This window comes from Epinephelus fuscoguttatus, linkage group LG22, assembly GCF_011397635.1.
Source record: "Epinephelus fuscoguttatus linkage group LG22, E.fuscoguttatus.final_Chr_v1".
Taxonomy (NCBI): domain Eukaryota; kingdom Metazoa; phylum Chordata; class Actinopteri; order Perciformes; family Serranidae; genus Epinephelus; species Epinephelus fuscoguttatus.
This window is the reverse complement of record NC_064773.1, coordinates 7,639,537-7,653,057: the sequence shown is the minus strand read 5'-3', so window position 1 is coordinate 7,653,057 and position 13,521 is coordinate 7,639,537.

Genomic DNA, 13,521 nt, shown 5'->3' with positions numbered 1-13,521 from the left:
AGCGATCTGATAGCATGCCTGAACAAGCAGCAACAGCTGGAAGGCAGAACCGGACAGTAGCCTGAAAAGTTCATTCATTTATTTCATGAAAGATTTATAGAATAATGGCTGACTTTTTGCCAGACTTCGACTTTGTGGAGGAGGAATTTAATTTTGCAGAGTTTGATGGCCGCCTTTATTTATTTGAGCCAGAATACACTGACGAAGAGCTTCGTGAAATTGAAGAACGGAGGAGGAGAGAGAGAGGCACAACAGGTAGAGGACGAGAGAGGAGGAATGGCTGCTGCAAGGCTGCGTAGCTCTGGAGATTGGTGGTGTACCTGTGAATGCTGTGCCCCAGTGCCCACAGAAGAGGAATGCCTCTGTTGCAAGGAATGGGACCAGTTGCAGCCTTATTTTCAAGGTCTGGATGTGACCGAGGACGAGACACCTCCACCTGGAGTAGTATCCAGCTGGGCTTTATCTAGAGCTCGCGAGATTTCAGGCACAGTATGAGATCGCTGCTTGTTCTCGCGAGATTTCGCCTGCGCTTTGGAAAGCAGAACTAAATGGTAAACAACAAACATGGCAGCACACCGGTAAGGTAAGACAACATGTTTACATGTCGTTTTCTATATGTTCTCTGACATTTATCCTAACGATATGAGGCGGTCTTTGTGGAAAAAAAGCTTGTTTAGTGGACTAACTTTGCACTTGAAGGTTGCCCGTTCACTTACGTTTTAACAGGTATGACGCTACTATGTGCCCCGGCTGTATCTAGGCTAACGGCTAACATGCTAACTATTATTTCTATGTCACTAGTCACTTGAAACAAATTTAGGACGATAGGAGACAGGTTGAAATAAACCGAAGTTTCCCTTTAAACGAAGAATCCAAGGTGTTCCCAGGCCAGATGAGATATGTAATCCCTCCAGTGTGTTCTTGGTCTGCCCCAGGGCCTCCTACCAGTGGGACATGCCCAAAACACCTCTGACAGGTGGCGCCCAGGAGGATCCTGATCAGACGAACCACCTCAGCTGACCCCTTTTCACACAAAGGAACAGCAGCTCTGCTCCGAGCTCATTAGCAAGGTCCAACACTGATGCTTAGTGATAAAGTTTGACTCGCAGTTTGCATTTCAGTTCATCCCAGAGGTGTTGGATGGGGTTGAGGTCAGGGTTAAGATCTTCACACCAAGCCATGTCCTTATATAGCTTGCTTTGAGCAAGAGGGACGCTTGTTATTTTGGAACAGGAAATGCTCTTGTCACAAAGCTGGAAACACATCATTATCTAAAGCAGTTATTCCCCAACCACGGTGAGTGTTTCTCAGAGGGCACTTTTTTATATTTCAGGAGGGTACATGAAAAGATTGTGAAAAAGCTCCATAAAGGAAGGAAATCTGGTTTGTTGATTATACAGCATGACATTTCCCAGCTGTTGTGGTTTATTGTCATTTTACGTATTAACATCTAAATTTAGTATTCCCAAGGCCTCGTACTTCTTTTATTTACAATTAAGATAATCTCTCAGGACATATGGTGTGCGATGACGGTTTTCACTGACTGATCTGAGAATCACTGAAAGTGTGATTGTTATTTATGGTCGTCGACCAGATTGGAATACAATATGGTCTGTTCTGTCACTTAGAAAAATGTAGCCCACCAATTGATTCATCTTGAGGTTATCTATAGTGCTAATATAGATAATATATAGTTAATGCTCCAGGGATATTTATATATTTTAGAAGACCTTATGACCACATATTTCAGTTTGGATTAAGGCCCTTAAAGTATGTTACTTCATATAAATATCTCGGTTTTGTTTTTAATGAAAATATGACCTTCTCCGATGGAAGAAAATCATTGGCAGAGTCAGCAGGGAGAGCTTTAGGGTCTGTAATGAGTAAAATGAAAGTGTGCCCCGACCTTGGTTTTTTTTGACATTTTCAAAACTTTATGACTCAGTGGTTGGCTCAATTTTACTTTATGCAGCAGGCGTGTGGGGTTTTAAAGATAGCTCTGAGAGTAATGCTATTCAGTCTCAAACCATGAGGTGCTTTCTTGGGGTTCACAGATATACTGCTAAAGGGGCTATTGAAGGGGACATGGGATGAGTGTCGTGTCTTGTGAAACAGAGATGTGAAATAGTTTGGTTGTGGAACCGCCTTGTTCAAGTGCCAGAGGATAGGCTGACCAAAAAGATTTTTAACTGGGATAGAACTCATAATCATCCTTGGGCAAAAGAAGTTTCTGCATTATTTTTGTTTTCTGATTTAAATTATATATTTGCAGTGTAATATAAACATAGTGAAAGAAAAACTAATTAAGATTCACAATGAACAATTGAAAGATGAGATCTGGTCCAAACCAAAGCTCAGAAACTATGTTCACATCAAAGCTGGGTTCCATACAGAACAATCCAGATTTATTTTGGTTGTCCGAAGGTGAGATGTTGCGTTGGCGTAATGCCCAGAAAAGTGCTTCATGCAACACATTATGTCACAGTGAAGCTGACCTTTGAGAGACCTTTCAGATATAAAATGACATCAATTCATTATTTTATCCTGTTAGACATTTGTGTAAAGTTTTGTCATAATTAGCATAAGAATTCTTGAGTTACTGCCAAAAACATGTGAGGTCATGGTGACCTTGACTTTTAACCTTCAACTGCCAAATTCTGATCAGTTTATCTTAAGTCCAGTTACACGTTTGTGTCAAATTTAAATAAATTCTCTTAAGGTGTCCTGGAGGGAGGCAGATGCAGTGTCACAGTGAGCTTAACGTTGGACCACCAAAATCTAATTAGGTTCATCCTTGAGTCCAGGTCCAGACAACAAGAAAACATAATGCCTTTGGCTATGTCTTTTCCCAGCTGCTCAAAGACCCAAGTGACATTTTCCAACTCACCTGCATCTAAGGCAGTTGGATGTGTAAATACTTGAATACCTAATGAAAGACACCCAGATTCGATGTCTGAAACACCTTGATGTTTAGATTAAAGACTCCCAGATTCGATGTCTCAAATGTTGTGATGTTTAGATTAAAGACACCCAGATTCGATGTTTCAAACACCTCGATGTGTAGATTGAGGACACCCAGATACAATGTCTCAAACGCTGCAGTGTTTTGGTAAAAGGTTTGACAAGAAAAAAAAAGGTTTGGTGCTACAAGTGTCGCTGGGAAATGCCACTCAGGGTCTCCAAAAGACAACCGGTGTTGGTGCCTACGTTCAACACCATCTACCATCCCCTACACCGCCAAACACAGGCCATATACATCACTTTAGAAACGCTGATATGATACATCTTACATCTTACACCTCACAACGCTGTTATCCACGTTCATTCTTTGGTTATATCTCGTATTGATTGTTGCAACTCTTGTCCTGTTTGGTCTCCCTCTCAAGTGTCTTCATAAACTCTAGCTGGTCCAGAATTCAGCAGCCCGTATCATCACTAAAACCCCCTCCATAGATCATATCACTCCTGTTCTCCACCAGCTTCACTGGCGTCCTGTCAAATATCGCATTGACTTGAAGATTCTGCTTCTCACCTTATAAGGCCCTCCATAATCAAGCCCCTCCCTACCTGTCTGAACTCCTTCATATGTACACACCATCATTTCTTCTTAGATCCTCTTCTGCATTCCAACTCACATCACCATCTGTCCGCTTGACCACCATGGGCTCTAGGGCCTTCCTTTCACACCTAACACACCTAAAGCTGGCATGTTCGGTCTGATTTAATGGTGACACACATATTGAGACTTGCACTGATGATGATTTTATACCTAATATTTATAATTACGACTTTTGTCTCGTCATTTATTAACTTTTATTGTATATTACAGAATTGTTTGATCTATGGATATGTTGCTGCGTCTACAGTTGTGTCTTGTAAGGTGTCCTTGAGAGCTTTAAAAGGCGGCTATAAATAAAATGCATCATTATTATTTTTTTTTTTATGATTATTCTATGAAACGTGCACATTAAACCTGATCAATGCCAACATTTTCTTCTGGACTGGGCTCCAAGCATAACAAATTAACTGGCCGTTTAAAGTGGAGGAAACAGGCAGATTGAAGGAAAGAGAAACGTTGACTCCCTGCACAAACATTACAGACTGATGCCGGTACCCTGCTGCTAATCTCCTCTCCTCACTTTTGATTGGTATCATTTTAATAGGAGAATTCTACAAGGGCCAATGACCTCAACAGTGTACGTCATGAAACACTTTGAAGTCTTTTCCATAAGTAAATGTTAACCTTGTTTTTTTTTCACTGTTGTCATGACATCTGCCGTTCAGCTGCAGTTTGTCCTTATAAGTGGGAAACATTCCTGCGCTGTAAGCTCACACTGATTTGCCTTTATGACCATTAATGGTCAAGCAGGACGAGGCTGATGCATGGCGTTGTTGTTCTTATGGATCCTATCTGTTACACATGGATTTAGGTCTGTTGGTTTGGACTCGGTTGTGTTTGAATTAACCCCCTGTCTCCTGATTCCCCAGAGAAAATGTCAGCCCGTTCAGTATGCATAGCCTCCCCTGGTTTCCACCAATGAATCCTGTGTGACTGTGACTTTTGCTTCCCAAGCGGGCAGGCTGAACATAAAACACGTCTGAGACATCTGACCCTGGAACATGACCACACAGGGGTAAAAGTCTTGTTGTGATCTCGCTGACCTTGTGTGTATTTGTGTGTGTATGGATTTGTCTGCAGCTATTTAGGCCACATCATTTCTTCTATCGACAACAACCGGAGCCCAAATTGCCCTTTTTTAGCAGCGTTATTGCATTTTGGAAGTTGGCCCAAAGGGGAGACTTCCTCTGGAGAGTTTGTTGTTTTGGATCTATTTAACATTTTTAGATTCACTTCTTCTCTGAGGAGTTAAAGGTTATCAGGGTACCAGCGCGACATGTCATGTAGAAAAATGTCCTACTGCCCCTGTAACTGTGGATATTCTTGGGTCGTGAGTTTTTAGGACTTATTGAGTAAATGTTAAAAGTCCAATTTCCAAAATAACTATTAATACTTTTTCTAACAACACATTGGAAACAATTTTAAGAGCAACAAAGAGAAGCTTTCTGGAAATAAAGGTTTATCTCTTCATCACCAGAAGGAGCAGATTTTATTTCTTTTTTGCAGAGCAGAGATTTAATAATCATAGTTAATACAGACTCTTATTTCACTTGTTGTAAATATTTTATTTATTTGTTTGTTTTCATTTAACTTTTTTTTATTTAATCTTGATTTTTTTTTGTATTTTATCATGTATTATCGTATCTTTTATCTTTTCCATTTTCATTAAATTCTATTATATTAAGTTATTTTTTTATTAAATTGTTTGTTCATATGTAATCTTTTATTTTATTTTAATGAAATAATTTAATGATTTATTTTTTCTGTTTTTCATTGATTTTTTTATTGTGTTGAATTTTTTATTTAATCTTTTCTCTCTTAAATACTAGTACGAGTATTTAGTTTTTCTTTTCTCTTTTTCATTAAATTATTTATTATTTATTTTGTAATTTATCATTAAATATTTTAAGTACTTTATTTACTCTCTTTTGTATTTTTTATTAAATCATTTTATCTCATGAAATAATCTTTTATTTTTTATTAAATATTTTAATTGTTTTTTTATGAAATTATTATTTTTTATTCAATCTTATTTTGTTAAATATTTCCTCTCTTTATATCTTGTCCTACATTATTTTTCCACGAATTTCAGTTTATTTATTTATTTGTTTATTAATTCAATTTTATTCTGCCCTTTCTCTGTTTTTCAGTGTTTATATGTAACTCAATGCAGTGCAACATTTTCCTTGGATTCTGCTCTGTGTGTTCTGTTTCTATGACAGTGCTCAATTTCTTCTAATTACACACACCTGGCACTGCTCATCTGTTTAAAAGAGACTGACTGTGACAGTCACTGAACCTGCAAGCTAATGGCGCATACCAGGCAACCTGTAACTCATGTTTTTACAACCTACCAGTGAAAGTGCACTGGAACGGCAGTCAAACCCGTAACTTACCACCCGTGAACTCGATGTACTCCCAGTTACGCTTTCTGATGTCACACAGCCCTCTAAACCAATTACCTTACTCCTCTAAACAACATTGGCAGCCCTATGGATGCGGTGTTGATGCAGGTGATACATGGTGTGAAATACACATAAAATAACCCTAATGTTAACGCATTATTGGCAGCCGCTCTAACAGCATACAAAATACGTTTCCAAATAAAAAGTATAATAGCATCTGTGGCCTTATGTGCTGTTTCTCCTCCTCCGTTTCACTCAAATGAGCAAGGAACCGGCACCTTTGGTGACAGAAGTGATCATAAACAAACATAAACTCCACACGGTCCGCCATGTTGCTTTGAGAGTTTGGCGAGACTTGCATGGAACACTATGAAGTCATGAGTCGTGACTTGAAGTGGTGACGTATGGGCTCAGAAACTTGCCCGGGACGCAGCATAAGATACAGTTCATGTGAATTTCAAAGGGCAGAGTGTGAACCGGATTACCTTCAGCTGGAGTGGCAGATTTCGTTGGTTTTAAACCAGGTAAACAACACTGGGTTGTTTTTTTTGTAACTAAATTATTTTTTTGTTTTGTTTTTAGCTAAAATAATCCAGTAAAAATCCTAAAAATGAAATAGAGAGGGGAAAAGACTTAAAGTTAGTACAGTGGTGCTGTAACTATCGTTGTGAAAATGTTAGCATGCTAACGTTGGCATTTAGCATGGTGCTTTTTCAGAGCTGCTAACATCAGCATGCTAATATTCTCACAATGACAATGTTAAGATGCTAATGTTCGGAAGGAAGCGTGCGTCTACTCATGAACGAGATAGTTGTGCTTGTGACAACACAAGGTGGAAACATTAATGACGTCCTCCTCAGCTTAGCTGTAACGTTAGCTAGCTAGGTGAGCTAGCAGTAGATGCACACTTCCTTCTGTGTGGTGATTCAGTTGGTGGATATAGTTAGGTAGAAAGAAAATAGTCCCTATATTAAACTGCTCACAACAAGGTCTGTGGATTATCTTGAGTAACCAGGTCATGATTTCTATGAAGACACATTGATGTTGAGTTTTTCAATTATTTTTATTTTTTGGCACTTTGAGCACCACAAGCTGAGTGCCATCTAGTTCCATTATATAGGAAAGAAGGCCGACATCTCTACGGCTGATATCTCCAACACTCTGCAACTCACACCAAAACTATCTTGACTGATATGTAGTATGACAGGTAAGAGGAAAATAGGCTATGTATTTTTATTTTGAATGTACCTTTTACATGTTTACCACCTTATTTTAACATGTTAGCATGCTAACACCACCTCATGGTGGCGCTAGAGGAAAAACTAGGGGATAGCCAGAGTCAGAGAGAGTCATCATCCGAGGACAATGAATAGAATAAAAATGTTCATGTCTATTCACAGTACAGTTTTTGAGATGTTTGTCTGTTTCAGTCTGAACAGAAGTGATCAACCGATCGTCAGACTTCTCCATCCCCAGAGCCGCGGCGCCAACATTTAAGGTACGACTTCATTTACGGAGGCCATAAGCCAAATAGGTTGAGACGTCACCATGCACCATGGCTTTAATAGCTATGAAAGACCACTGCCATGAGACATTTTACTGAGTAATAAACCCATCACGAGGACCCCGTCTATAGAAGCTGACAGCATGATACCACACTCCCTCCAGGCTGTTCACTACACGCTCTGCTGTGAATGGATGCTGCAGCCCTGCATAGTATCACTCATCTTATGTAATCATGTTGTATTATTTAGCTATAAAATGCAATATTAAGCATCTGTTCTGCAGCCTAGCACTGACACATCACCCAAATATAAGGACTAACATGATTTCTGTATGAATAAAACATAACATCAAGTGTAGGCACCATAAAAAAAGCCTTTATGAGCTGAACAGAGGGGCTTCAATGATTTCATCCAGCTTTTGTATTTTTCAAAGTACAAGAAAAATAAAATGTTGCCGCAAAACATGAAGACAAATCTCTGTGATCTGAATATAAACTGACAGGCCGACCCTTCCTTAAAGCACATGTTGCATCCCCCCACCCTCCGCAATCTCCAGCGTCAGGTCGCACTCACTCAGTCGCTGTCAGTTCTGTAAATATATACAACTGTTGGCGTTCAGACAATCTGTTGTCATGGTTTCTTGAGCTGATCCTGCGCTGCTGTCACTGTTCCCACAAGCTTTCTACACAGTTTCATTTCACATTAGGTCTAACCTATGTTTATCTGTAGTCAAACATGTGAAAGTAAAGGGTGGTTTATTCTCTTGTATCATATCTGCCATTAAACTTTAATATCATTTGAAATTACTACATTTAAAATATGAGTCTGAAACAATTATTCAGTTGATTAACTGATCAACAGAGACATATTTGCTAATTATTTTGTCAGTTGTCAAGTTGAGATGCTGAGCATTCTCTGCTCCTTTGATAAACATCAGTGTAACTTAATTAGCTTTGAGTTTTGGACTGTTGATCATTCAAAGATAGTATTTATATGTCGCTTTGTGCTCTGGGATAGTTGTGGGATACATTTTTCTGAACGTTATAGCCTGAAAAATTAAATGGCAGAAAATAACAGTGGCAGATTAATTAATAATAAAATTAAATGTTTGTTAGAGTCAAGCTCAGAGTGAATCATTGGTTCAAAATCAAAAGACTTTATTTTTAAAACAGCATTAAACTTTGAGAATGTTTGCCCTCATAGTTCACTGACAAGGTTTGCACTGTAAATACGCTCAACTTTTAAAGCTGGGATACTTTTTACTAATTAAACAGTGCATATATTTGTGATTTTAAAATAATTGCAGGAAACACACAGATAAACTATTTATGGTTACTTTTTGAATTTCAGTATATTGTAACGTTTTTTCCTCAGTATTTACATTTGAATTCTTTCTGTCGGTGTCATCTTTCACAAAAGCCTAAATGTGTCCAAAGGACAGGCATGGTATTTCTCTTTGGTACAAGCTGTATAAGTTGCTTAGTTGGCTCTGTGTTGCTTCCAGGTCGCAGTCGTCCTTTTGGAGGACAGTACAGGAACACACACAGTGGGCAAAGTATTAACAGAATTTTGAAAAAGAAAAAAAGAAATTACTGGCGTGCAAGATCTCGTATAGAGGTTCTTAATGTTGGTTTTGTGTATGAATTCACTTTCGTACTGAACAGAATCTGTTCTGGTCGTGATAAAGGTAACTGCAGGTGACATATGGTACATACTTCATCTCCATTTGATCTCCAGTAAAATGAAGATGGATGTAAATAATTTGAAATCGTTCACCTTTTTCATTTCTTTGTAGAAATATTTATGGAGCAAGGAATTCAGTTGAGCTGGTTGTTGAATACAGGCAAAAGTTTAACCCTGCTTCTATAGAGAATTGTCAAGTATTGAATTGTATTCAAATGGTATTTTAGACTTGTTCATACTTAGTCTCGGCACCAGACAATCAGATTTATTCATTATCTGTAACCATTTATCCTGTTAACTTGTAATTTTCTCCTGAAATTACAAGTTAAATCTCATAGATTTACGACTTTGTTCTTGTATATTAACGACTTTATTTTCTAAATCTAACATTTGTTTTCTTTAACATGGCCCCAGTCCTCCTTTGTACATATATAGTTATTTAAGTGAAATCGTAATATTTTCCTAAACTTAACCAAGTATTTTTCTTTCCCTAACCCTATCCAAACTGTGACTGTTTCACAACAGAGCTGCGACCATTCGTAATAGACTTTGCATTTGCACTATTTTCATGTTGCCAGTACATAATTTTAACACATTTCATGCCCTCCACCACATGATGCTGTGTGAAAAGGTCCTGTCCATTTCATGTCTTTTTGTGAGACCGTGTTGGATGGAAACATGACACCCAGGTTTGCATTGCATTTTGGGGTCACGATATACCAATATAGTGTAGTAATCTAAAATCATTCCTGTTTCTTTCCATTATCGCTCTTGAATTTTTTGAATTTCCCTTAAGATATTGTGATACTGTCTTTGTCATGAACTGTTTTGGCTACAATAAGCACGTAAAATCTGGTATTGTGCCAGACCTAATACATTTCACAGATTCTGATCCTTTATGTTTCCTTCTACTCTTAGAACTTGCGTATGTGACTTATAAACCTTTGAATCCTTGAGCTCTTAAGTAAAGCAAGTCCTGTGTGTCTAAATAAGAGAGGAAGCATTAAAGCTCCCTTCCTTTGCACTTCAAAAGTTGAACAGCTCTTACAACACCTCAGTTTATGATCCTCGTCAATCAAAAGACTGTCTGACCCATTGTCTTGTTTGATGTAACCGTATACGTGAACATGCAGAATATGATTTCAGAGAAAAATCTGCAGCTATTATGTTTGATTGCACAATCCAAGGTACACCAGACGAGTGAGTCACAGAGATTCTTTGCATTTGCATGTCTTCAATACAATGCTGATGAATCATAAATGGCAGGGATGGTTGTGTTTCTTTGTGTGAAGGATAATTATGAGCAGGCTTTGAGTGAACATGAATAAATGTTTAGCTAAAGCTCGTTTTCAGACCTTAATACGTCTGTAGGACGTGGGAGATACGACAAGAACACCTGAGTGTAACGAAATTCAAAGCAATGCAACTGGCTGTAACTTCGTGAAGCCTATAATTTTCAGCATGTATACATTTTCTTAAGTCACGTGCATAAGTATAATTTTGTGTTACAGTTTTCTGATCTCACACTGCTATGATTCAGGTATTAGGTTGGGTTTAGAGGAGGATTAGAAAATAATCTTGGTTTGGGGTTGCAGTTACTAGTTTGTAAAAGTTAGGGGACGGTTGTGGTCGTGGTTACAAGAAACCAGTGTTGACTTCGTTGTCTTTGTGGTAACACTACTTCTGCATTTCCTTCTTTTAACAGGAGTCATGATTACCACGGCTGCTAGAGAACACTATCATTTTAAAGCAGATGTGTTGTTTTATGGGCGTTTGCTGAGATACCTTGTGCTGTTGTTTGTCTTGGGAACTCCATTAAAGTTTTTGTATATGATAGCAGCTAACTGCTACTTGCTAGGTGAAGATATAGCGGAGTAATTGTGTCACACTCCCTCTGTGTGTGTTGTATCCGAGCTTCTCTGTTGCGGTCGACGTTCTGGCCGTGTGAGCATATTGGTGCATTTGAGTCTCTGAACGCGTATCCTGCTGGCTAGCTTATTGCCGATACTCTCCACTGCACCCAGACAGCGTAGTGCAGCTGATAATGGGACAGTGTCATCATGGAAGCATGGATCCCACCCTCCAGTTCCAACCACATTAACACCATTAGCTCTGTCACCACTGTTGCCAATGTTAGCACTGTTAGCTGCCAGCCACCTGCTTAGCCACTTCCATTAAGAGCATGTGCAATCATAGATATGCTCTGAGAATCATACAGACCTCCTTTAATCGTCTTGGACCCCTCAGATTTATCTTGTGACCCTCTGGAGTTAGCCTGACCCTTTGGTTTGGAGCTCAAGGAAAATATAAAAGGAGGAATGTGCGTGACGACAGTGACAGCGTTCCAGAGCCAGACTTTGGTGCCAGTTCTCTTGGACTCTGCCCTGAAGTGGCTTAGATGCAGCTTCTGGTCAGAGCCATGATCTGTTTGGACACCAATAACAAGGAAAACAAAAATGCACACTGAGATTAAAAAAAAACTTTGATAAGCATCATGTAATATGTGTTTTTTAATCTGGTGGAAAGATTTTTCAGTCAAAGTTGAACCAACAAAGATATGATTGGTTAAGGTGTGATTTGCGGTGCACGCTCCATTAACTCCAATAGGACAAACACCAAAGTCTGGCTTCTGGTACGCTGTCACTCTCGTCATGACTGTTCCTTCTTTTATTTCCTCCTTGTGGGAAACCAGGAAGTGCTCCGGACTTTGAAGCTAATTTGACATAAAAGTCAAACCCTACTACAGCTTCTAGGTTCATCACATGATGCCTTTGTGAAAGAGACGTCTGTGAATGAGTGGAATTCTTCCTTTTTTTTGAGCATCACAACCCCTCGCAAAAAGACTCACTATCGAGGTTTGATCTATTCTGTCCAATAACATCTCGGAAGTCTCAAAGAGCTTCACGATGAAATCATTTTATCCCCATTCAAGTTAGCCGAGAGGTAAAGCAGAAGTGTTTAATACATTCTCACTCCGACCTCGTCACATATCGACAACGTGCAAGGTACCCTGGGTGCGTTGGTTGTTGACGTCCTGGGACACCGTGTCAAGTTCTGCCTGTTACACGCAGTCTTCTTTCAAATTAAATGCACTAAATTGGTACAACAACATGAATTGACGTTTTTTCCTTCAACAACAAACGTGGTTAGGTTTAGTAAGGTTGGGCTTTTTAATCTTAAAGGACTCGAACACCGCTCTCCCTGGTGAAGGTTGGCGTTTGTTGGACGCATCCACCACCACTCCCACCCCACCCTATTCGGACATTTAGCCACCTTAACTTTCGTTCTTGTTGCGCTGCGTTTCTCCCGCCGGTGAGTGCAGTTTAACTACAATGGTGACCGGCTGCGTATCATGGCATTGTAAAGGACAGCTTTTTTCGTCAGTGTCTGACACCACAAGTCACTGACCATGCGCCGGATTTCGATGACTCCAGAATGAGACCAGGTTGAAGCCTCCAGTGCAGCTGCTCTATGGACCCAATGATGCGGAAGATCAGGGTAGTGTTATACCCGGGAAGTCAAACTTTTTTGGCATCATGTGCCACTGACCAACTTTCACTGAAATGAGCAGGGCCCTGCCTCCAGAGCTGTGCCCAGTTCTTTTTATGCATCCATGGTCTCAAGTCATCAAATTTGCGAATTTGGTCTGACTGAAGTCAGTTCATGTGACTCGATTCCCCTTTGAATGGAAGACTTTTAGTTGTAGTATTACATTGCTGTGTTGGTACTTTTACTTGAGTAAAGGATCTGAGTACCTATTCCACCACTGCTGTTAAGACAGATTCTTAGAGGTCATATTTTAGGCCATATTTTTCAATGTTTCTACACTCAATTACATTTTATTTTAGTCTCTAAATTCTTAATTTGTCTGGATCCATCCTGCCAGTTTATAAGCACATCCCCCCCCCAGCCTTTGTCCAGTGCCCAGGCTTGGTCCTGGTGGCACAGTGGGAGGTGGGTGTGGTAATATAGATCTGATCCTGACTGACAGACAGCTGGACCCCCAGCTTCCAAATTGGGGAGGAGGGGGTTGACACAAGCTCCCTCACGTTCCATCAACAGCTCCAAGTCGTTGAGGGAACTGACACCACTGATTAACAGCATCCAATTTTGTCTGCGTCAGGCTTAATTCTGTGGCGTTTCATCATCCCCTCTTCCTCGCCGGAGGAAAGCTTCAAGATGAATCGCACAACAGGCAGCGTTAATAGCAAGTGGTTTCATCCCAGCAGATGCAGAGAGGATTTTAGTCTGACTGTGTGCTTTTTATACAGAATAGCCTGCAAAGTGTTTGGTTTTATGTAATATATTT